At 36.6% G+C, this 23092-nt stretch overlaps 1 protein-coding gene across 1 annotated transcript in view; it reads left to right on the plus strand.

Moving 5' to 3' along the window:
* Positions 1-2772: 2772 nt before the first annotated feature.
* AHR (aryl hydrocarbon receptor) overlaps positions 2773-23092 on the plus strand; it is a 52574-nt gene continuing 32254 nt past the window's right edge. The window contains exon 1 of the mRNA XM_026044819.1: positions 2773-2954. The gene's annotated coding sequence lies outside the window, so the exon portion shown is untranslated. The remainder of the gene's footprint in view (positions 2955-23092) is intronic.

Consider the following 23092-nt stretch of genomic DNA (forward strand, 5'->3'; position numbering starts at 1 on the left):
TTTTAAAATAAAAATTAACATATAAATATTGAAACATTTTAGGTTTCTGATAATTAAGACTCAGACACTTGTCCTTTTTATTTTCTTTTTTTGTTTAGTAAGTCAGTATACATAATGTCTATGAGTACACACATGGTAAGCATATGTAATTAAAGCCTCTCCTAAATAGCCTGTAACAGATCTGTGAAAATAGTCAAATATTATGATGGCAAATCCATGGAGTGTTAAAAGTAGATCTAACAGTGCTTGCTTGTCCTGCAGCTGTTGTATGATAAGGATTACAGTTCAGTTATGAGAGATACTGAGTGTTCAGAGACCTCTGGCCTTTGATTAGAGAATTCAAATTTCCTGTGAGTAAGGTAAACTATCAAGAACTAAAAGCTCAGCTTAAAGTTGATTCTTCTCTTCAGTCTTTTATTTTCTTTTTCTTTTTTGAATAAAACATCTATAGATTTAATTTTGATAAAGCTTTTTATTTTCCTCAAAGATAATTCTCAACAATGGAACTAGGGCTGTTCTTTGAATCAAAAGTTCATATAAGTTCATTTCTGAGTATTAAATTGCTGATGTTTACTGCATTTAGAAATTCAGAATGCCTTAGACTACTTAAAGGCAGGAAAGATAGCTTGTAAATAAAGAAAAAATAACTAAGTCTAAACTAACAAATTGACACATTAATTGCACAACTGCATATAGTTTCAGCATAACTTGCCAAATTGCTTATAGAAGCTTCAGGTGAAGCAGAGGTCATGAAAATAAATTCTACTATTGTTGATTTATTTGGCAGAAGACCGTGTGTTGGGAGCTATTTGCACTGAGACTTTTGCTGTTTCATTTGGTAGTAATGGGCTATTCACAGATTGTTATACAATTATTATCCTGTTCAAAATCACAGTTTATTATTCTGTCTCTGCATTTTTGTCAGTTTAATATAGAGACCATATTCATAAAGTACCCTTTAATGTTACTGGTAATTATCAGTGATCTTGAATTTAATTTACTTGGTCAGGCTTATGTTTCAGTTGTTAGTCATATGGCTTGTATAAGTGCCTACTCTGCCAGAATAATGAATGTGAAGAAAGCTTTACTAAATTATTTGAAGATTAATATTCATCTTGGGACTGTGGCAAGCTACAGGTCTCAAAGTCTGGGCTGTAACTGAAGCCGGCTTTTAACCAGATATTTAGTTTTTCAGGCATTACAGTAGATGAAGAACCAGCATAGTGCTYTCCCTTGAAAGAGAGCAGATTTTCAGATTTCTTGGTTCATTTGTTTCTCCAAATTTTCTATCAGAACTGGGTCCTAAACAACTTTTTCTCTGCAACAAGCTCAACTTTACCTGGTTGTGGGGTAAGCTGTTGCCGCTGACCTCTTCCGTATGYGTTACTAACAACGCTTCATACCCTAACAGCCTCCAGTTTCTAGGCTCTGGATAAAAAAGGGAGAACCTGCCTCCTTTAATGTATGAAAGGAAAGTTACAGTGTTTGGAAACAGGTTGTCAGGCCTGACTACAAGTTTTTGACAAGTGATGATTGAATAAACAATGCTTGTAAATGAGAGATTTGAATTTAAACCAACAAGAGTGTATTTGAAACAAAGGAAGAGCAGGCTAAAAATGCACATGTCCATTCTATCACTACTTATTTAATTGAAAATTTAAGATGAAAATACTTGAGGGTATGATTCATTTTGGGCAATGGTGAAAATAACTTCTGGAGCTCTTACAAATTCKAATTATTTTAAAATTGGTTGAAAGATGAAGCTTAAAGCAGGCTAAATGAAATRCTAAAGCAAATAACTATTGAAAGTATTTACATTCAGTCTTTTAGGGAAAGATACATCTTACAGAATGCAGCACCAATAATAACAAACTGAACTGTAGACCTCTCAGAACCACAATAGTGGAGAAGTGAGAATTGACTTCTTGCTCCTTAAACTGTATGATAAATATTTTAATGTATGATATAGCTTGTGAAGATGAGTTGATGAGTTTGTGTTGGTTTGTACTGACTTAATGTAATTCGAGYGAGTAGATGTTTAAGCCTGTTCATAGACTTTTATGTACGTAGGAAGAAAGGAGCATCCAAGTTAAATGGAATTAGGCTTAGGGGAACATGAATGGAAAATAGCAAGTTTTCAAAAATGCATCTAATTCATAGCAGTTAGCTGTTCTAATTCAACTTTGAATAGTGTGTRTAAGTACATTTGTCATGCTGTACTTGCCTTAAGGTGATTTAGAGGATGGGCTTACTGCAGTGTTTGTTTTCTTGTGCCMTTTTAATGCCTCACTGTCTGACTCTTGTCATAAGGCACCAACAAGTCCATTCAAAATATTGATTAAGAATTAAGGACACCTGTGAGAATTCGTAATTGAATAAAAAAGTATACCCGTGGAGAAAATTGGTACAAATATCTGTAAATATGGTTACCTTATCTATAATACAAACATTGGGAAGACAAGTGACATTTGAGTTGAAGAATAGAAGCTTGTTGCAAATACTGATCCTCTAAGGTTTCAGATATCAGTTGAGTGTGCAGATAGTGTAATTCTTGCTACTCTGTTTAACAGTGTGTTTTGGAGTTGAGTTTTATTTTAGAGTATCTTCCTTCTTCCTCCCTTTTTCCACCTCTGGAAAAAAAAAAGTTGCTTGGGAAAATCATTTTGCATGTTAGCTGTTTAAAATTTAAGGGAAACGTTAGAGTTGGCAAATACTTACCTTTGATTTTTGGAGGGAGTGTGCACTTACTTCTTGTTTTTGCCACAGAGTGAAGCCGTCCCCAGCTGAAGGAGTCAAGTCCAACCCGTCCAAGAGACACAGGGACCGTCTGAACGCGGAGCTGGATCGCTTGGCCAGCCTTCTGCCTTTCCCTCAAGATGTTATCGCCAAACTGGATAAGCTCTCCGTGCTTCGGCTTAGCGTCAGCTACCTAAGAGCCAAAAGTTTCTTTGATGGTAAGAGCTGAGGATTTATTTGCATCTGGTCTRCTTGTAAAATGCTGTTCATAATGTATGTTTTTTCAGTTGTATAAGTACTTAAAGKCATTAAATGTATCTATATTTTAATGGAACATCTAGTTGCATGGTTATTTGCGGTGTAGCTGTATAAAGAAACCTTTTTGGTTTCTTGAAACCAAATATATCTGCTTTCCAAACCTTTCAAAGCTTTACATTTGTAAGAAATATTGCCCTTAATGAGTCTTCTAGTCCTTTTCTTCAGCCTTTCATAGCTATTGAAGAAATGAGGAGTTTTTCCCCTTCAAAAAACTATCACTGTTCAATGCATTTCATGTGAGTTTCTTATCAGTTGGACTTCTTGTCTAATGATGCTCCTCAAGTGAATTCATTTTAATCTAAAGTAATTGTTAGTGCTCCTTCCTATCGTTCATTGCAAATGTGACCTGTAAAGAAAAAGTGACAAAGTCTTTCCTGTGTCACCCCGGCTCTATGCAGAGCACGAAGGATCAGGAAGACAGGGCTGTGGTTCCCTGATTGTGTGGGCAGGGTTTCCCTGACCTCAGCCCTGCCAAGGACAGTAAAAGTAGCACTGAGCGCCAATGAGGGCGAAAATGTTTGTTCCCTTAGAGCACCTCAAGGTTGGCAAAGGAGTTCTGCCCATCTCCTTCATTATCCAAATGGTTTTTTAGGGTGAAGTGGGGTGATTGGCTGGATGTCCGTTCCTTCAAAGGGAAAAATAATGAATAAATGAATAAAACACGAAGGTTGTATTCAAAATAAGTGTCCTCGTTTTTATCAGTCAGTGAAGTTTTACAATATTGTAATGAAGATGGAGTTATTCATCAGCTGCAGATACTAAGGAATCTTGTTTAGGCTGCTATTAATATTAAATTGTAAGCTTTCACTAGAGATGTTTGGACATTTTAATAACCTACAGCCAGCTACCGCTTTTTATGTTTTGGCATCTTCCTAGTGTTTCAGTGGTAATAGGTAATTACTCTCATGGGAATTAGGATAAGATAGTTTCACTTTTTCTTGCAGGATAGAAAAGCATTTCTCCTCACTCATGGTGACTAGTGGCTTCAGTTTGGAAATGCTAATAAAATTATATACCATGTTTAGTATCTTGAGTAAAGGTACAATGTTGAAAATAGAAAGATCATCTTTTACAGTATTTTAATGCGCTGAATTAACATGGTATAAAATCGGTTTCAGTGCAAACTTGATCCACCAAAGGAGAAAAAAGTGCTTTAGCAGACATAACATAGAGCAAAAACTAGGTCAGTACAGAGTTTCGTAATATGCCTGTACCATGCCTCCTACAGATCTGCGTTTTTATTGGAGTGTTCTGTGTAGTTAAGTAATATACCTTATACATGTAGAATAAATGTGATAGATGCAAGAATGAGCACTGATTGTCACCTCGAGTGCCTGGCCTGAGCCAGCAGGTCYACGTTATTAACACAGCATGCTGAAGTAAAGGGAAATGCCAAATGAATAACAGGATGCAAATGGGGGGTGTGTAAATTCCTGCGGAAAGTAAAATATAAACGCGTAATCATATGATCTTGTTTGAGAGGAAACCCAAGGTTTTGCTGTAACAATAGATATTTTTTCAAAGAAAACACTTGCATTTTTCCAAGTTTAAATAATCCAGAGTGGATGTCTGCTTTCTGAAGGCGGAAGTCTGTGGAAGAAAGAACTGTTTTCTAAATGACATTGCAAATAGAAGTTGTATCAATTTGCATAGATATACCTTGCTTGGATGTCTAAAAAATGTATACTTGGTATTTTAAAAGTGAAGTATAAAAGAAGGATTTTGCTTATGTCTTTTCATCTCACCTCAGCCCCATCCCCAAGTCTTTGAGATGGTGCAGAATGATTTCCAGAGGTGAAGTAGGATGARTTATTCTGCAGCCTCAAGATTAAGATACAACAAAACTGTCCACTCCTACCTTWTTTAAGGGTTTAGGAAGCAGGGGTACTCCTTTTCTTCTTTTCTATGACCTTTAAAACAATATTCTTCTGGTGATTATATTCTGCTCAGCTATTGCTTTAGGTCACTATACTTTGCTGTTAAACTAAAGCTATATGATATATTAAAATGACTATTGTTGAATAATTCTTGTGRGTCACTGCTCCTTTAAGACTAGTTCAGTGACACTGTTGCTGCCTGTGTGGTTAGTTTAGTCCTAAGTCAGCATTAATATCAGAAGACTCTGTATCCACATGTCAAGTACTGTGATGTACTTGTGTGTATACTAGACTTAGACATTAAAGATCTATAATCACGAAAAAAAATGGTGGCTTGAAATAACGTCTTTTAGGTCTATTTCATCATAAAATCAAAGTTTTTTGAGTCACAGCTTAGAAGTTATGTGAAGATATTTACTGCTTTTCAGTTGTGTTGCAATATCTGTCTATACTGAAATGTATTAGCATTCCACACAGTCAAGAAAGTTCGCTCAAAKCTCTGATGAAGGATTTGCGTTTTATATTTAAGTTTGTAAGAAGTWAGGATAAAGCAGGCAGGTAACTGCTGAAGGGCAGTAATGGCTTTCTAAGTTGTCCTGGTATTATTTCATCCTGTTTTGATGATAAGTGCCAATGCATGTGTGCATTCAATGGTGAAAAATATAGAGAAGTAGAATATGGGACATTTCCTTGTGTGTGTGTGTGCAGGTCAGTGCGAGTTCAGYGTCTGGAGCACAACTGGATCATTTAGGCATAGCCTATGTTCATGGTGCATTCAAAATGAAAAAGCCCTTTTGCTTTTAGCTTTTGTCCTTGCAGGATCACTTCATAACCATTTAAATACCATATTGCAGTAGCATTTACAATGAGTCTTCCTAAGCTTTTAGATAAGTTACAAGGAGCACGGATATAAGAGCTGGTATGACTGATTACGGTTGTGGTGGGTGTTTTTTTTTATTTTTTTTTTTAGTGTTTTGGCACTAATAATACTTTTTTTTTTAAAGCTTTCTTAAAGATTAAAGACAAAGTGAAGTTATGTGTACGTGTATCAATAAATCATTAAGAACATTTAAAATGTTACTTATTAATTACTCTTTTATCCATTTTGCTATAATTTCTGTGGCTTATAGTATGTTTTTTCCTCTCTGTCCTTCCCCACTTTGCCTTCTGGACAGTAATTCTGCAATTACAGAAGAAAGTTTCTGTGAAAAATTAGTTCAAAATTGTGTTATTGTGTTTTATGCAAAAAATATGAGTCTGGCAAAGACAGAAATAACCAAATAATTAAGGTCTTTTTTTTTTTCCTCCCCAGTAAGATTGCAGTGCTTAATTTTATTTTGTGATAAAACTAACACGTTCTTTGGTGTAACATGGCTTAAATTGCAATGCACCTATTCTCATAATGTAAAACATCTTTTGTATAATGCCTTTTTTTCCTGTGATGCCGGCTCTTCTATCATACTGCATATTTTGGAGAACATTATTGTGTGTGATTTCTGTTCTGAAGAGTATATCCTAAGATTAAACACAGCTGGGAAGATGTGTGAAGTGGGAGACAAAGGATCTATTCTGTCACCGTGAGAATACCTGTCTAGTTGATGTGGCCTAACTGATATAGGCAACCCTTTTGCCAGGTGTTTAGGAAGCAGCAACCCCCAATTACAAAGTAATTGAGCAAAACAAGAGTAGTGCAACAGATCTAGTTACTTCTGTTTCAGGCAATKATATCTACCTGGTGTGCTTGCCTAATGTAACTTTCCTCATATATTCTTTGCAAGTGCAATTTTCCTTTCATATTTATCTTCTTTCCTCGTTCTTCCTAATGTATGCGTAAACATTTTTGATTCCCAAGATGGGAAAAGCTAATCCACCTCTTAGAATCAATCCATGGAATCTGGCTGTAGTTACTGCTTGCAAATGTTTATATAGGAATTCACTGTTGCCAACGATAACTTATGGCTCTGAGTGTCATTTGAGGCATGGCTGGCTCCCTTTTGAGACCTTTTTTACTCCCAAAGGGAAAAAAGCACCATAGTTTGCAAGACACTGAGTGCCACCTGATTTTTATCCAAAAAAAAAAAAAAAAAAAGATGAATTCATCACACATCTTAGTGGTTCTTTAGTGGTTCTTTTTAGTGGTTATATGCAGCTGATAAACAGTAATGCAGACTTCTGTGTGGTTTTTTAAACTTCCCCCAGAATCATTCCAATAGCCCTTGGGACTGTCAGGTCCCATAGGACACACTATGCACACTCATACAATCCATGTTATTTCCTAAACCCTGCTATCCAATTCCACCCTGAAATTTGTACTAAGTATTTATTGTTGCTTTGGTATAGGTAAACATACATAACAGAACATAAGTAGGGATTTAGGCTATAAGGTTCTATATTTTAAGCCTGAGAAATAATTAGAGCCTTATAGCTCTGACATCACCTTAAGTCTTATTTGCATTGTGGTGTTCTTATTCTTGTCTTAATCAGAAGCACTTTGTGCAGTGTCACGAGGCATATAACTTCTTTGGGWAGCACTATACCTGTATAGATTATTTATTACATTTAGTAAGTGGTATATATTCATCTGAAGTTTAAAGTCTGAGTTAATAAGTGTGTAATATGTCAATATAATTGTAGGATGAAGAGGAGAAGTTAATTGCAGATACTGGCAGTTAATGTGTTCTTTGGGATTTCTTTTCCTGGGTTGTTACACTGTATTTTCTCAGTAGTAATGTTGTTAATCATTGCTAGAACTCCCTTTGCAAGGAAGAGAAATAAAAGGTTATCTCTCTTTATGTATGAATTATTTAATAAAAAGCACATGGAAAGTCAGTGTGGGGACCTCTTACATGCCACGAAGCTTTTGTAATTTTTTTGAGAAAAACAGCCTGTGTATGAATACTGTTTTCTTTTTCTGTAGCAGTTGTTAGTACAGATATATATATATACATAATTTTATGAGTATAGTTTTAGACTTTCCTCTGGATACTTGTTGCCATGAAAAGTGTCATTTGCAGGAACAGAGCCTAAAATATAAGTTACCTGAAGTTATCTGTAAAAATGCTCCTGGAATTGATGATGATGTTGTTGTTAGTATGATGCTCAAAACCAGAATGGGTAGGAATCTAAAAGACTGACCTCAGGAAACACTTCTCTTCTGACACTGTATGTTCCAAGTCTTGTGGTCTTTGATGTTTTTATTACTGTACTGTCATACCTGCTAATAAGATGTTGGGCTGTCTTTGTTTCTGTTATAAAAACAACAGTGACCTGGTTATTCCTCCTCCAACATTTGGGAGTTGAAAACTCCGAGTTAATTTGAGGTAGCCTCAGACTGTCAATGGCTGTTCCGTGGATTTCATAATTCAGCCATTTGTATCTTGCTCGACTACAGTCTTAAAAATACATCCTGGTAATTTAAAAACTGAGAATGATCTTTAAAAATGTGTACAAATACTCTGAAATGCTGAAATACCTTTTTCCTTTCTTCCTGCTGTGTGTGCTCTTATGAGTCAGCAATATTGCTCCTGTGTGTGCTTGTTGATATCAGAAATGCTGTAGCTTTTCCTGTTTGACCTTATCTGTACTCTGATAAGGCATTAAGACTCACTTGTATGAGCTCTGYAGATGTTTACAATTCTAGTCAGTTAAAACATAGTTTATTTTTCCTGTGTAAACAAAAACTTTAGCACTGTTGAAGCAGTTTCTGCTGTGTAAATGCTGTGCTAGAGCAGTACTGGTTAAAGAGTGATTGATTTGTGAATCATTTGGGAAATCTACCCAGATAATCAGAAGTTAATTCTAGTTGCCAGAACTGGGCTATGATGTAATGGGCTAATTTATAACTGAATTTTTAAGAGAATACAAGAAAAAGTAAAGTGCTCTCCTGAGTTTCAGGTCTTTTGTCGACAGCTTTTTCTTGGGGCAAAACTCGAGCCTTGCATTTCAGTGCAGTGATGAACTGTCAAAGCTGTATGCTTTAACAAGGCACTAAGTAGTTATTCTAGAAATTTAAAGTATCTCTCTTCTGTTTCTTACATTTTCTTAAAGCAGTTTCAAATAAACTGTAATTTTGCTGTATGCTGGTTATGGACAGTCAAAGGGATGCAAAAATAAAAATAAATTGCTGTCAGTATGTATACTAAGCTCTGTTTTTAATTGAGTAAAGAGATGCTTTTTTTTTTCTGCTGAAAAATTGGCTCTTGAAATTCAACCCATGTGTCTTTTGAATTAGTTGGTACTGCACACTTTATGCATGGCATAGTGATGTACTTCTAATAAACTCTAGGAAACTATACACATTTAAAATGATTCCATAAAGCAGGAATTTACTGAAGCAAGTCTCTGCTTTTTCTGGTCAAACAAACTACCCCATCAGACTCAATCATCCCCTCTTCCCAATGCCCATTCCTATGGGCCAGCATGAGATATTCTGAAGGCATACACCGTTTAACTTCGCTGGTTTTGGGTTTTTTTGTTTTTTCTCCTCAAGCTTAGTAAATTAACTTTTGCCTCTTGCCTACATTTTAGTTACCAATTAAAGGATAATTTCTTTAATGATTTTGAATATCTCATATGTCTTGATTTTAAATATTTTCTGTGTTTGGAAGAAAGGTTAATAGCAGCTCTGAGGCCATTTCTTCCTCTACTATTTGGTTGTCTGTATTCTTTTATCAGAGAGTGATAAGGAGAAATGTATCTAAGACAATCCCAGTCTTTTCTCCTGGCTTTGTAACAGCTGCCCTTAATTTTTGCTCTGATACCGTTGTGCTTTGTGTGCTGCTGTAAGCAGTGTCTTACCTGAGGCCAAGGATTTGACCGCATTAAGATGTTGAAATACATCTGGTATCGTGCTGGTACACACTGGCAATTAAGGCTGCTGATGTTCCTCCTTGACCTATTTAATGGGAAGCTTCGTGGAGAGGTGGAGCGTAATATATGTAATTTTGTGTTCTGTAGTTGATCTTTACAAAGGATAAAAGTGTACATGCAGTTTCCTGCTCTTTGTGTTGCTCAGATTGTTTAAATGCCAAATGACTTACTACCTGCTGATATGGAAGAGAAAGAATTGCCCCTATTTGTGCAACCCACCAGAATCTGAAGGCAGGATGCAGTGATAGGTTTGGATAGGTGGCCTCTGGGGGCAGGGAGGATGTGACGGAAGGGATGGGGGAAGGCAGGGGAAATGCTCAGGAGCACTGAGCTCCAAGGGTCGTGATCAGCACACCTGTTACTTGGGGTGGCCCTCAGGACTTAATAGCAGGGCCAGTGCTGCAGCTGGACAGAGTGTCCCCTTAGCAAATTCTGGGGTGATACTAAATGCGGGCGAGTGACTGATGTGCTGGATTTTTTTCAGAGATGAGATGAATTTCAGCCAAGACAGAGCCTTGCATCATGGAATTGCCCCATGCAACTGTATGAATTTAGGACTGATTAGCTAGAAAGCAGCTTTTTTTGTCCTAGTAGACAGCAGTTTGAGCGTATATGAGCAATGGCTCCTTGCAATGAAAAATCCCAACTGTGTCCTGGGCTGTATTAGCAAGAGTGTAGCCAGCAGGACAAGGAAGTRTCTGGCATTTGGTACTGCATTGGAGCAGTGTGTCCAATATCAGTCTTCCAAATGTAAGATACATTAATTGAAGAAAGTTTAGTGGAAGCCATCAGTATAATTAGGGAGGTGAAATGAAAGACACATGAGAAGATGCTGAGAGATCTGGGCTTGTTCGGCCTGTAGAAGAGAAGGCCAAGTGACATCTTGTGGCTGTATTTCACTGCTTCACAGGAGCATGGAGAGAAGATGGGTTCTTCTCAGAGTGCACAGCAATAGAACAAGAGGCAGTGGCCACTTGTCACAGTGGCCACAGCATGAGAAGTTCCTGATGGATATTAGGAAGTGGATAATCTTTTTTGGCCTTGCCTTGAGCAGAGGTTCTACCAGTTGACCTCCGAAGGTCCCTTTCTAACCTAAACCTTCAAATTCCTGAGATAACTGGCTCAATGTGGTGCAAGCCCGTTTTGATTGTAGGAGTTGGGAATTAGCAATTCTTGCTGCATCAGCTCATTCCTATTTGCTATTTAATCCTCTGCTTCTCTGGTCACAGCTGAAGAATTGGTATGTTGGTAGTGGCTACTGCTCTAACACCTTCCAGCAAGAGCCGTGGCAGTACTGAGAACAGGCTGTCTGCTCTGCRCTCTCTGTCCTGAGCAGCCCCTTCCACTGCTCCCACCATGTGATAAAATCGAGGCCTAACCTAGACAGTAACCTTTGAAGTGCAGAGAAGGACTAGAGTTTTCTGCAAAGAACAAGAGGACACATCTCTCAAAGTGGGGATCCATGCACAGCTGTAGCAGGAACGGTCAGTGGGTATTAATGCACAAGATGGAACTGAGTCTTCTAACTCAAAAGGAGAGAAAATGATGTTGGGCAGGAAGGGAAGCAGATCTACAAAAGTCCATTTGATGCCCATATAATGCTTTATCAAACGTTCAGAAAACTCTTCTGTTACTTGTTCAATTGGCCATTACTACTGAAAAGTTCAGAGTTTACATAGAAGAGCRACTTCAACTGTTTTGCTGCTGTATGTTTTTTCCCCTCAGTTGTGTCTGTTGGAAATTGCTTAATCACTAATACCCATATAAGCAAAGATTAGACTTGAATAGTCTTGCAAAGAAACCTTCCGCACCCCCTCCCACACTGTGTTTCATGCTGTTGTGGCAAAATACATTGTTCGTTGGTAATAGAATAATTAAACTGTCTCATTTATGTCTATGACTCTTTCCTGCTGTTGGTTGAAACAGCAGGAAAGGAATTCACCATCCAAAAGACCTATTGGGCTTCATCAGTTGAGTGAAGCCAAAATATAAGGCCTTCTTTCCAAATGGTATAGGGGAAAAAGGATGGATTTCAGTTAAACATTGAGTACCAGGTCCAAGTTTGATAGAGAAGRATTCCTTCTGGAAACCATTTGAACCTTTTTAAAAAGGCAGTAAAATTACTGTGAACTGTAAAGGGAGTTTGAAAATCACTTTAGGTTCCTCGACTTTGTAATAAAAGTGACTGTTTGTATACAAAACAGAACAGCTTTTTCAAGAAGGTTTTTGGGGTGGTTTTGGTATCTTTTTGGTGGCAGGAGGAATGGTTTGTCCATTTCCATAGAATTTCCAATTTCTAACAGTATTTCAGAAGTAGCATTTTAATTTAAATTMTGCCCTTTTCTACTTGGAAGTGCCAAATAGAAAGCATAACAAATGGATGATGATTTTTAAGAAAAATAGAAAGTCTTAATAGCCTCATGCACCTGGGCTCTTTGCTTTGTTCTGAAGTATGGAAAAATAAGTGATAGGAGAAAGAAAACCTTTCTGTTTTATAAAGTGGAGATGCAGTACAAAAAGCACAGCAGGCCCGAGCCTGGGATGCAAGTCTCAGCTTAGCCATCAGCTTTGCTTCATAAGGATGTAAATCCTCTCCTGTTCTTTGATGCTTTTGTTCCTCAACCGAAATAACTTGGCAAGTCTTTTCTCCTTTCCTTCCTTCCCTCCCTCTTTCTCTCTGTCTCGTGTCTTTGTGTGCCTGTGCGGCTGAGGCCATGTGGATAGGCCTGATGGTGAGTTGGACCTCACAGGCATCCACTTCACCTAGAAACTGAGAAGGATGTAGGCAGCCARTTGAATAGCAAATATCTCAGAAGAAGCCTGGGTGTACCAGGAAGTGGTTTAAATGGTTCAGCAGGTGACTCTGTTCTTTGTGATAGYTATGGAGCAGGATTTCATTGCCTTTAAATCCTGAAAACCACAAGCAACGCACAGTTTGGTATGTGGTTGTTAAGCTCAAGTGGGACTTGATGAATTTGAGTGACTGCATTTTTTCTGAGGTTTACTTTTCTGTTTTAAAGTAAGTGCAAAAAGCTAAAGAGTTGATGAYGTTCTGTGCGTGTGTGTGTGTTACAGAAAAAAAAACTGATAGTGCATTTGGGTAGCCATAAAAGCACTGCTCACTAATTGCTGTTCTTCTGCTTAATAGAAACTTCACATATAGTCATCCTTCAGGGTTATTTCCGCACAAACATCACCGCCTCCAGCTCTCGTTTGCTCTACTTTTAGTCAAAATGATGTGAACTACTGTTTTGTGAGATGTTCAGAAATTCCCAGGCTGCATATAGGTAGCAGTGATATTCTCAGACAACAACCCCAATACTCCATCTCTGCTCCTACAGAGCAATCTACCTAACCAATCTACCATCTAACTGCTGCTGGAAAGTGGGACTGCTGCTCATTCTTGCTTTTAGCTCCTGTATAAACGTTTGATCTCTCAGCCATGTGAGAGACCAAATGTGTTTCRCTGTCCCTGACTGGACCCCTCAGTAGGTACATGCTCCAGATGGAAGCACCCCAAGCCAGAAGCACTGACAAGCTCACAGACTTCAATGGGATGTGCTTTTGTTAGGTGCTGGTTGCAGCAGCTTCTGATTTTTGCCTGGCTGAAGAGCTGTGGCTGCTGATGCCTACCGCACACAGAAGATAACTTCGAAGTGGCTTGCATACCATGGTCTGGGAACTGTGGCTTTAGGTAGTGCAAGCATCTCCACAAGCTAAGACTGAGGCTTCCAAATGCAATTTTAAGCATCTTTTCTGGAGCTAGGCACRTGTTGACCTAGGTTTAGGTCCTAGACCTAGTGTGGTGTTTCCGGAGTGATTAATTAGCACGTTGTGAACTAAGCTGAGCATCCCTCAGCCAGAATCACTTAAGAAAAAGAGCCCATACAACTCAATTGTTTTTTTTATCTACTTAAGAAAACATATTATATTAAGTACTATTTTTTGGCAAGTTAAGATATGTTCCTTTTTTATGGGAGACAACTGCATAAAGATTTAACATTCGATAGTTGCTCTTTCCTGTTCAAAATTACTTTAGCTCTCCAGTATAGCAGGTCCAGAGATACCGTTAGATTTGCTGCATAATTTTAAATGCAGGAAGGAGATTTCTTCAGTGTCTTTATTTCAACCATGTTTAAGAATGTCACAGCTACTATCAGTGCTTTTAGAAGGAAGATTGACCCCTCTAGTGTGATTTCTATGAAAAATAATTCACTCTGCAACTTAGGTTTGTAAAGACTTTTTCTTTAAAGGCCGAGGCAGACATTTCTGTATAAACTAGCAGGGTTGATTAACATCATCTGTTGTGTGTAATAAGGAAGACTGATATGATAAACTATCAATTTATGTATTATTCCTGTAATTTTTCTGCTAAAGTGGAGCAAGAGGATATTATGCAAAACATTAATTCTACCAAGGTAGATTGGGTGAAAAAAAAATTCATTACTTTTGGTCATGATTTTTCTTTAGTTGCCAATACAACTTTACTATTTGGTAGCAGTAAATTTTATAGAGAATAACAGCTGTGATTTCAGGAATAGGATTTAGCCAACAGTTTGTGTGTTTTGGGGAGTGAAGAGAAAGCAGGTGAGAGGAGTTCAGGCATTAAACTGTTGATGTTCATGCTAGTGTTCATTTTTAGTGGCTTTATCACTCTAATGCTTTTCTCAAGCTTATGGCATGCATGGTATGTTGTATCCCTTGATTTTTGAGGATAAACCTCTGATCTTATGAGAATTGTATAGCTGAACTCAATTATGAAAGGTTTAACAGAACTAATACATGGACTTTCTAATTTCAGTTAGTTAAAATGTTTTAAAAACAGCACTAAAATGATTTAACTGATTTCAGAACTCAAGAAGATGACTAGATGTTAGGTTTTCTCAAATCATGTCAGAAAAAAAAGCAGTTTAGGTTTATGTTAAATTATAGCCTTTTTCTTGCTGTTCTAATGCTTTATATGAATGATACAGAAAGAAACACTAATCTAGAAACTGTTAAAAGATTGTGGCTAGTTGTCTGGACTTTTTAGTACTATGTTGAGCAAGGTGGTTTCCTTCTCAGACACTGAACTTGTGCTCGCTTAATTGAAAGCAGTCACAATAGTGAAAGGACTCAGAGTYTAAAAATGTGAAAAAGAAACAACCTATACTTGTTTTGCAGTGCAGGCCAAGTAAAAGATAGATTTGATAAACAAGAAAAAGCCTTGATAGTAAAGAAAAAAGATTACTCTTGGCAGGGGGAGCTTTTATGTGCAACCAGATGACCCTTCATCAAACAAACAGACCTGAGCTGRCCACTCATGAAACATGATGTAGAGCATGTTCAGAATTAAAAGTTGGACAAAAATTTCAAGAGCTGATGAACATAGCAAGRGGATCAATTCTATTGATCTATCAGTCTATTACTGACCTCTTTAGCAGATGTTTGTCCAGCAAAATACAGTCTRTGAACAACTGAACTAGTGCCAAGATTGGATGAAAACAGAGGACATCTCTACAAAATCATTAGGATGCTTGATTAGAGAATGATATGACAAATAACTGCTAAATGAGAAAAGTCATGAAAGCTGTGTATACAAATGAGAAGTTTAATATATTCCGCTCAATTATTCTATGCTTTTATATTAAACAATAAGGAAGCTTGGAAAAGACAGGTGGTAGAATACTGCAAAACAATTAGAAGCTATATAGGAAGACTAAATTTAAATAAGTTTGTATTACTAACACTGACAGAAGTATAGCAAGCCTTTCACCTGCCTTTTCTGGTTTAAAGAGAAGAAAGTGTTGGCAGATACCAATGACAGACAAGAAAGTGTTCGAGCAGACAAACTTTTGAAAGAGGGATGACACCGAGCAGCCTGATGTCATCCTACCCGACACCTCGTGTGCATGCAAGAATTTCAAGGGAATCTGGTAGCTTTTCTATCATGGYTGGAATTCCTCTGAATTATTCAAAGCAGAAGAATTCATCGAAGAATTTGCATAAAACAAGATAACGTAGGTCTGTTTGAGAGGAGGATTAGAGCCTTTTTTCTATTCTGTGCCATCTACTTCTATGACCATTCACCGGCTGATGTAGCAGTGCTGAGGAGTTGCCATGCTGTGAAATACCACCGCTCTGGAACAGTGCGGCTCAAGGGAGTCTTGGTTACCTCTACGTTACTTAGAGGACTGTTTGTTTCTAAACGAGAGATCTCTCCGAGGTGCAAGGACAGGAACAGGTTATCTGATGTCTTCAGGTTTGTGTCTTCTCTGAACATCTCATGTGGTGGACTCTTGACAGCTGTATGGCTGGACCCTGGGACCAGCTGGGTGATAACGCAGCTCACACTTTTCTGCRTTTTTAGGCTTTACCTTCTTTTCTCCATTTAAGCTCTTTAACTGTCCTAGGAAGAAATATAACCATGCTGACTTTTGCCTCTAACCTCCCAATGAGCACATATACAGAAGGGGATTTATTGCTTTATGTTTTTTCAGAAAGCACTCATCTGAGTGAGGGTTGTAAATGAAAATGAGAAGGGAGGGAACACTATACCAGGTGAAAGGTTATGTTGTTAGATGGTTTCAAGAGAGATGTAGTTCTGATTGTTCAGAAAACATTTTACTGTAAACTTGTCTTGGTGAAAATGGCCTTTGCAGAGTCTCCTGGTGCTCTTTAGAATCCAGCCCTACTTGAAACTTTATGGAGTCTTATCTGTGTGAAGCCATTTGGGAAAGTATCTGTGTCTCCCTTCTAATTTTGCAAAGGCTCCCAAGCCTCCAGTTGCTCTCTTTCCTAAAGTGGGTCACATTCCTTTCAGGATGAAAATAAAACATGGGAATTTACATTATATATAAATATTTTCATACTTGAGGTATCTTTCAAGAATCCCGAAGAAGATTCTTTGCCCGCATTAGTCAACTTCATACCCATAGCCTTATTAAAGTAAACTTTAATTAGAACCATATTAAACTAAATGAGAGGTTCAAGAGAATTTTGGAGGAATTGTCTTAACCTCTATATTTTTGCACAGCTATGCATGTCACTACTATATTTCATGACCTTCTGGGATTGCAAGGTATGGCAGGGAGAATACTTAGTTTTTCAGATAGTTTTTCTAACATGATTTTTGGGATTTAGCCACAGTTGTATTTAATCCTTAATAATCAAAGACCTACTTGGTTTTATTTTAGCTGCAAATCAGTAGTACCCATCTAACACTTTCTTAAACAAAACCTGGGAAGAAAATCGACCATGTAAGTAATTGCAGATGGCCAAGTGCCAGTTTAAGGGTTTTCTTGGTATAACAAGTAAAAATTAGTCTCTTTGCCTTGTCTCATCCGCTAAGAGCACTGGCTCTACAGCTTTGCAGTTCTTGCAGGCCTTCTTCCAGGGCTTTGTAATCCTCTTGAAGCACCAATTCTTTCTATTATGTAGAGAGGTATCTACTGACTATGTGTCATGGCCAGGTTCTCTCATTTCTGTTCCTCTTCTTTTTTTAATGGAAGAAGCATGTAGGGCCAAGCTTATTATGAACTCTCAAGAGAATGAACTCCAAATCTGAGAGACTTATAAAATGCAAATTATACCAATAAATGTATGAAGATATATTTCAAAGCTCTTTGGAGCTTTCTCTTGGAAGATAAATCAAAATTTGAGCCTCACTATCACCTTTCAATGTTGTGTTGATATGGGAAAATTAGAAGCTTAACCAAAGATGTAGACTGTTTGGCAACATCTGTAAGATTCCTAGGGAGCTTTACCCTGTGTTTTAATTGCTTTTATTTTGTTAGTTATTTCTTCATTTTAATCAATAGTAGCCAAAGTACTGTAATTACATTCATTAASAGGTACTTTCTAACATAAATTATTCCAGCAAATTAAATTCCTTATTATGGAATATTTGTTATATTTAGATGTATATTAAGGCCACAAACTAACCTCTTCACTTGCAGGATACAGTAAATACTCATAACAGATTTACTTAGTTTTACTTAATTTGCTTAATCTGTGCTTTCATACTTTCCAGTAATTCAAAAATGAATCTCAAATTCTGCAAGATCAGTAAGTGCAAAAAATATCAATGTAACATTGCTACAGCATCACACTCTTTCCGTGTTTTTATCTGACAGTAAATATTGTTGTTATCTCCTCTGAAAAATATGATGGACTGATTTTTTTATATATATAAATAGAATTTAAAATGAAATGTCACTCAGGTTCTGTGGAGCGAAATACATGCAAAATATAAATGGAAGTACTATGCAAATAATAAAAATAATTTTAAAAAGCTGATTGTTTTTCTAGTTTTTTTGCTTTATTAAAATACTAATTGTAATCAGATGCGATCCCTGTGCTTGGGCTCTTGTTTTATAAGCAGATTGAATTGTTTATAGGAGAAGTTTTTGCTACGTTGCTTGCAGGGAACAGGTTGGACATCAAGTACTTTGTCACTTGAATTTGTTCTACAAGTCTGGCAGCTATATATTTATATATACATACTTGGCCTCCTATACCTAAATGGTTGGACTGAAATAGTAGACTTTCTGGCACTAGGATCTAAGGCTGGAAATGCCATTTGGTACATAAAAGCATAAAGTTGTAAATTACTATGGTACTTACTAGACTAAACACCCATAGTTCCTTTTTGAGTCTTAAGAAATGCATTATTGAACTCTCAGGTTTATTTATAGTGCACCCTAAATTATGCCAGTTAAATAGTGTTATGTTTTAGGAGAGAGGCATTTATCGGCAGTTTTCACAAAGTTACATGTGCAAATAGTAGGAAAACATAACTGATACTGAATATACTGCTATTAAAAAACTTTTCTTTGTTGCTAAAGGTAGAAGTAGGCTAGAAGAATTCATAGCAATATAAAATGTTTATTTTTTTTTTCCTGTATTAGAAACSTGAGCTTTCTTGAAGGAAGAATGTCTGACAAGTCTTTCTCTTATGGGACTATGAAAGATCATTTCTGTATTGGAGTTTGTGGATATGCTTTGTATTTCTCCTGTTGTTTTGATGGCTTCAGCATTGTACAGATCGACACCTTTCTGTGCACACATACTAGTTAAACTGTCATCAGAAATATTCTTTTTAATTCCTTTCTCACTTGCCCTTGAACAGCATAGCTGAGGAAGCAGTCAGAAGTTTCACCCTACTTTTCTTTAGAGTGAAATAAATTCGTTTCAGCTGAATGTGTAGTTGATACACMTGCATACTACAAAACTAAGGCCAATATGGATTCATTTTCATTTGTCTAGAATTGCTAAAGTGACATACATTAGCATGACTTCTGGCAGGTGGCTTGAATGGCTTTTTTCGTTGTTGTTATGGAAAGATTTGTGCATCACAGAAGGTGAAAGATGAGTTGTTCATGAAATGCTAAACATTTATAGGGAAAAGATATTAGCAGTAGTTATCTTCCACTCTCTTTGATAAATTTAATGTTGGATTCAGGAATATTTAGTGTTTAATTAGGGCATTTGCAATTGTCATTYAATGTACACAGAGGAGGCTTGAAAAATTGGGAGGTTACCGTTGACATTGATAAATGTTTTCTGCCCAACTTTAGTCAGTGTTCCGGCTTGCCTTAGCTGCTGGGCCTTGCAGAAATGGCTGAGCCTGCCTAGCTGGAGATAGCTGATGAACCATAGCATTTTACTACTTAAAATACTCAGTTAAGTGCTTCTGTATTAATTCTACTTGAGCACCCTGTGCTGTTAATTGTTGCAGCTCCAAGGCAAATACAGAGCTGCCTATAGCTCCCTGGGCTGTGGAGGTAGTAACTTCTAGGAAGAAGCTGGTCAAGGTGGCTGGAGTGTGTTCAAGAGCCTCAAGCCCTCAAGTTCTTTGAGTCCCTGTGTTTGTTTCATTCCCAGTGCCTGTGTTTACTCCAAGAGCAAGGGTAATTTGACTTTTTGTACTGGTTTTCAGTGCAGGTAGATGAGACTTCTCTGTCATAACAGAGAATTTAATTAGGCTGTAATTCTAAGTGTATTTCTGAGACTTATGCTTGCTTTATAGTACTGTGTTCTCCAGTAGCTGTGAAAATTTGAATTATAATTCCTTTGACAAACAATCTTTTCCTATTTTAAGAAAGATAGTGTARTATAAGCAGAATAAATGAATTGGAACATTTGAAAAGATTAAAAAAAAAAAAAAGGCAAGCCAAAAAAGCCTTAGAATCAAACTGATTGAATTATATTCAAAATTTATTTACACATAAATGTTGCCAAACTTTTAAAATTATCATCGTTATTGGAAAAAATGGGGAACTTCAAAACAGGAATTAAACAATGCATTTTATCTTTGCAGTTAATACATCAAGTAAGTTTACAAAAGTACACAGTGGAAGGATGTTTAAAAAAAAAAAAAAAAAGTAAAGATATGAGAGTCATTAATGGAAGTACACAGAGCCTTTCCAGAAAATTTTCATGTCACTATTTCTTTTAATAGTACTGTAATGTAAAGACAGTAATTTCTACAAGATGTTTCATAATAGCAGTACGTTTGGGAGAAAAAAAAATGTCAGATTATGATGTAATTTGCAAACTGATTAGAACAGTCTTGGTGAGTTTAAAATCTGACTGAACAAAGGCCTGGAATGCGGGAAGTAGCATTCCTGCTATTAACACCCACTGCCCGAGTTTCTCATCCTTACACAGCGTCGTCTTGTGCTCTGTCATCTAAGTATTTCCCTTACAAACATATTAAAACTAATCCTAGWCATTCTATTTTATCAAAACAAGCTTTTGATATCATGGATTGTGTTCTGGAACACAAGGGARTGTTTCAAATTGTAAATATGAAACTAAAACTTAACTCTTATTTTCTGATTTAAAGAGGGGCTATAAACAACTTATTCCTTTTGCCGTGTTATTTTATATAAAAATCTTTTTATCACAAAAAATGTGATAAATGCATAAATGTCATTGATAATAGGTAAAGAGCTGATAAAGTAGATGAAAGCAATAAAGTGAAATTGTCAATAGATAATTTCTGAATATTTTTRCAAATTTTTCTATTATTATATTTTAAACCATTAAAGACAAACATAGGCATTTCTGGAATTAACTTTCTTTCACTGCTAAAAATACTAAATTGAGATAGCTAATATAAATCCTTTTTACCTAAGGAACCATTGTGCAAAGATAACTTGATACACACTTTGGGAAGGATTTGCTCAACTAACAGAGGTGCTTTTGCTTTTCTTCCTGACTGAATCCCAAATATTCTAAGCATATGGAACAATTTAGCAAAAAATACATAATTATCAAACAGATCTGTCTTTGCCACCTTGAACATTATTTCTTATGGCAGGGTAAGTAAAACCTCATGTTTAKATTTTATTTCATTTGATCTTCGGCTGTGTTGGCAGAAGATTACAAAAAAAAATATGACAGATGGCACCATTAGAATATAAGTTGATTTGTGCTTTTTCTAATAAGAATCTGGATATACTTGATACGGTCATGGGACAAAATTTAACTGAAATTTTAAACTAATTTTTTTTGGTAAGATCCTGAACAGACTATTGAATGTAACTGTAAAAAGAAGTATAATAAAATGCAGGTGTTCACAAACATGTGCACAAATGTATGTCCTTTAGTATGTTTGTTATTAAAAAAATTCTCATGAAGCTTTGGTTCTACAGTTATTTCTATTTTTCTTCTCTACATGGAGGCCAAAATGAGTGAATGCTGATTTTTCTTTATAGTGTCCACTATATAAATGTTATATCCTTATCTGTAGAGAATACCTCTGACAGTATAAGAAATGGACTGTCAAGATGAATTGAATGTGCTCCCATTTTAAATGACTTATGTTTCCTCTTAATTAGCTTGCTTAATCTAAAGGCCTTTCAAAATTGAGTTTTCTGGACAAATTTATGCATTTCATATAAAGCAGGCTTTCCTTAAAATTATCGAATGACTCTTACAGCAGGATATGAAGCTAGGGCTGGTCCTGCCACTTTACAATCAGTGCCTCGTCTGGAGTGTGCTTTATTTTCCTGTCATATTTAGGATTATTTTTAAATTATCTTCTATGTAATAGAAAATTCTCAACAGAAAGAATATGTATTACCTGTACCTGTAACTTTGTGAGTTATTTCTAGTGCAGTTAAAGAAAAGGGGTGGCAGTCACCTGTAGCAGAAGAGAGAGTAGATCCTGGGATTGACGTATCCTGATACTGTTAAAAATGGATTCTGTAATCTTTGAAAATATATAAAATAAATGGCTACCTGCTGCCAGAAAATCCTGGATTTATGCCATACAGAGGAGAGTTAGCAGAACACCTTATTTCCGAATCCTGCTTAGAGTCTGGATGAAGTGGGTACAGAGCCATTTTCTTCCGTTTGGAAAGTGCTCTGGATATGTGTGCTGGGGCTGTGGGAAATATGGGAAACTGAAGTACATACATTGTTTAGCTTATGAGCCTTCATAATAGTATTTTAGATATAGGAAGCCAAATGTCATGTGATCGTTTATGGATCTGGCCTTCTGGAGTTGGGCTGTGTAGTGCTCTGGCCTATAGCCATATCAATCTCTATTACAATTGCCCATGTTAAAACAATATTTCCTATTATGTAATTGCTTTGTGAAATCTGAGAGCCAGGGAATATCTGTGTTCAAACTGCCTGATAAAATGTTAGGAATGTTTTCCATTTCAGTAGTTACAGTTAATAAATATTGATGAAAAACGTTTTTATAACTTGTTTTGTTTGAGCTTCTTTTTTTTTTTTTTATAGTATTGTTAAATACACTGATTGGACTTTTTTTTGGCCTTCTGATGTTCTTTGGTGGAGTCCCCTCAAGGCCTGTTGGAGACAGTGTTGGATAGTTCATTCCCACCTTGTGCGATGAGAGTGTTTGGAAGGTTAAGCRTGTAACTTAGATCTTCCTTAGTAGTTCTAATACGGATAGCATTCAGTTTGTAAAATTCAAGTTAGGACTTACAAATATAATTGGAACAATTGCGGAAAAAAATCTAGATGGCATGTAATACAGGAGATGACTCTGAGTTTCTCTTGGTTGGCAAGGTGAAGGCTAGGAGATGTGGTTGCTATCTATAAACATATCAGATAGGATAGTGTTGAGAAGGGAGTCATTTGAATTAACAAGGAGTGTTGAATTAATAGGCAGAAACTAATGGAAATGCTTCCAGACTGACATAGAGTTATTAGCTCTATGGTTGTAATATACTGTGATAGTACATCATGGGTGCTGTACCAGCTCCACAACAGACCCTCTAGAAAGATCTGTTGTACCATCAGATTTTTCCAATAAGTTGAATTTCTAATTGTTT

The sequence above is a fragment of the Nothoprocta perdicaria genome, unplaced genomic scaffold (assembly GCF_003342845.1).
Source record: "Nothoprocta perdicaria isolate Ctin4 unplaced genomic scaffold, notPer1 scaffold_106, whole genome shotgun sequence".
In the NCBI taxonomy this organism is placed as follows: Eukaryota; Metazoa; Chordata; class Aves; order Tinamiformes; family Tinamidae; genus Nothoprocta; species Nothoprocta perdicaria.